Raw genomic sequence first — 3,378 nt, 5'->3', positions numbered from 1 at the left:
TTTTGTTGGGGGAGGTCACACCCAGTGACGCTCAGGGGTTACTCCTGACTATGCGCTCAGAAATCGCTCCTAGCTCTGGGGACCATATGGGATTCTGGGTGTCGAACCGAGGTCCGTCCTGGGTCAACCACTTGCAAGGCAAATGCCCTACCACTAAGCCCTATTTTTTTCTTTTCTTTTTTTTTGTCTTTGGTTTCTGGGCCACACCCGGTAACTCTGAATCTACAATACTTTACAGGTTATGGCAATTTTTCCATTTACAAAACAATTTCATAATAATTTCTTTATTTAAAAATGTTTAGGGCCAGAGAGATAGCATGGAGGTAAGGCATTTGTCTTGCATAGAGAAGGATGGGGGTTCGAATCCCGACATTCCATATGCCCCCCCCCCACCAGTGTACCAGGGGTGATTTCTCAGTGTAGAGTCTGAGTGTTGCAGGGTGTAACCCAGAAACCCAAAGAAAAAGATGTTTTATTGTTTAAACCCTAAGAAAGTGGCAGCATATAGTTGAGCATTTAAGAATGTAAGTTTTTGATATAATATAAATATTCTTTTATTCTTTTGGTGTTTTTGGGTCACACCCAGCAGCGCTCAGGGGTTCCTCCTGGCTCTACGCTCAGCAATTGCTCCTCCAGGTTCAGGGGACCATATGGGGTGACGGGATTTGAACCACTGTCTTTCTGCATGCAAGGCAAACGCCCTGCCTCCCTCCTATTTCTCCGGCCCCTCATATAGATATTCTTTCTTTTCTTTTTATTTATTTATTTTCTTTTTGGTTTTTGGGCCACACCCTGTGACTCTTAGCAGTTATTCCTGTCCACATGGGATGCAGGGGGATCGAACCAAGGTCTATTTTAGATCGGCCACATGGAGGACAAATGCCCTATCACTGTGTTACTGCTCTGTCCCTGTTCTCTTTATTTTTCTTCTTCTTTTTCCATCTATCCCTCTCTTTTTTCTCTTAATTATATTTTTATGAGACTGATGAGCTACCTCCTGAGCTAACAAGGCACCTTTATTTATACTTTTAATAGTAAGACCATTTAGTTGTATTGTACTATAAGTTTTATCATCTATAATTTATATTATTCTGAAATATTGATTTTCCTGATGTGTTCTGTCAAAACCTATAGAATAAATAGAAAAGGTTGTTTACTTCAAAATTTACTTCAAGATTTTTGTCCCTATCCCATAGCAATAGTGTTTTCCCTTATAAAATATAGAGTATAAGTATTAGAGATCTGGGTGATATAATAATTAAGTTTTTCTTTTCTTATGCAACTACTTTAGGATTGAATATATAAAATATATGAACATGCTTTCTAAAATCTTTCAAAATAAGACTATTACACAACATTTTCCTTTGTTTATCCAATCACAGAATTTTTTCTGTTTATCATTTACCGAAATATTTTTCTATGTTACATCAATTATCATGTACCTTAAGAGTTTTTTCAGGGGCCAGAGAGTTAGCATGGAGATAAGGCATTTGCCTTGCATGCAGAAGGTCGGTGGTTCGAATCCCGGCATTCCATATGGTCCCCCAAGCCTTTCAGGAGCGATTTCTGAGCGTAGAGCCAGGAGTAACCCCTGAGCACTGCCAGGTGTGACCCAAAAAACAAAAACGAAACAAAAGAGTTTTTGCAATAAGGTATTTTACTAAAGAGGGTAACTCTGAATCTACAATATTTTACAGGTTATGGCAATTTTCAAAACAATTTCATAATAATTTTATTATTTAAAAATGTTTCATTATTGTTAAAATCCTAAGAAAGTGGTGACATATAGTTGAGCATTTAAGAATATAAATTTTTGATATCATATGGATATTCTTTTTTTTTTTGTTTTTTGGGACGTTGACTCAGGGATTACTCCTGGCTATGCGCTCAGAAATCGCTCCTGGATTACGTGACCTTATGGATTGCTGGGGGATGGAACCATGGTCCTCAGCCACATGCAAGGCACTATCGCTTGGCCCCTATTACGTACATTCTTTTATACCAAGATATTATTTACAATTTTCCCTACTACATACAATCTGATACTGAACTACTATTGAGAAACAATTTTGGAAAATATCTAATTTCACTGTACAAATATTAAAGGTGAGTGGAGTATGTGTGATCTTCTGAAATATTTTGATGCAATATGTTGTTTATTAATAATCTTACAAGTTAGAATACACATTGAATATATATACATATATATGTCTTTATTTATTTTTTCTGATTATAGAAAACCCTCAAATAAAAGACTCCAAACTAAGGCTACATCTTTTGCACTGAATTTAAAGTTGCTATTATAGAAGTTTATTTTCTGAAATATTCTTTTTTATATTGATAGATTCTCATTTATGATCAAATTTGGTAGGTAAAACAGACTGGGGAACAGGAGGCATTTTGCTTTATTCACTATTTAAAACATTTTCTTGCAGTACACGCAACACCAAGTTTAAAATTAGTTTCAGGTGTTGAAAACGTCTACTATGCCTCCTTCCATCAACTGTCACTGGAAATAACATATCCTCTATTTCGAGCTCAATTTGTTTTCCCCAGTCACCCCTAAGAAACCTCTGACTGTGGTCAAATTTTAAGACACGTATATCTATGTATAGAGTAAAATTATTGGGCTGGGGAGATAGCACAGTGGGTAGGGCATTTGCCTTTCAGGGGGTGGTTCTATTCCTGACATCCCATATGGTTCCAGAGACTGCCAGGAACAATTTCTGAGCTCAGAGACTGGAGTAACCCCTGAGCGCCACCTGGTGTGGCCCCCTAACCAAAAAAAATCTATTATTTCTCTGGCTTCTATCTTCTTTTGGGGGAGGAGACACACATCCAGTGGTGCTTAGTGGTTACTCCTAGCTCTGCTCTCAGGGATCACTCCTTGTAGGCTCTGTGAGCATAAGAGATACTGGGGGTTAACCAGGTACGCTGTCCTCTGACTCTGGCTCCCTTACTACATTTTCTTTTGTTGTGCTCAGGGGTTACTCCTGGCTCTGCGCTCAAAACTCTCTCCTGGCAGGCACGGGGGACCATATGGGATGCCGGGATTAGAACCACCATCTGTCCTGGATCGGCTGCGTGCAAGGCAAACGCATTACCACTGTGCTATCTCTCCGGCCCACTAAGTATTCTTAATATTCTTTAAACAGAACAATAGCCTGCGAGATATAAATTTTCCAGTTAATCTAGAAACAATAGATGTGTTCTAATAAATAAACTGGACATTCAGTGTACTGAGAGTTTAAACAGTGATTTCTGCTAAAATCACAGCAGCTTTGGCAGCTTGGAGAGATTCAGTGGTCAAAACCAGTGGGGCCTTAGATCAGTCCTCACTTGCCAGTGTGGGTAGGTGGAGCCAAAGTCCCTACTTGT

General features: G+C 38.8%; 1 non-coding gene across 1 annotated transcript; it reads left to right on the top strand.

Moving 5' to 3' along the window:
• The first annotated feature begins 3,256 nt into the window (after nucleotides 1-3,256).
• Nucleotides 3,257-3,378, top strand: LOC125999931 (small nucleolar RNA ACA64). Its single transcript, XR_007492359.1, has one exon. It is a non-coding gene; the product is annotated as a small nucleolar RNA ACA64 (small nucleolar RNA).

This window comes from Suncus etruscus, chromosome X, assembly GCF_024139225.1.
Source record: "Suncus etruscus isolate mSunEtr1 chromosome X, mSunEtr1.pri.cur, whole genome shotgun sequence".
In the NCBI taxonomy this organism is placed as follows: domain Eukaryota; kingdom Metazoa; phylum Chordata; class Mammalia; order Eulipotyphla; family Soricidae; genus Suncus; species Suncus etruscus.
The sequence above is the reverse complement of the archived record's forward strand: the minus strand, read 5'-3'. Positions and strand labels throughout refer to the sequence as shown.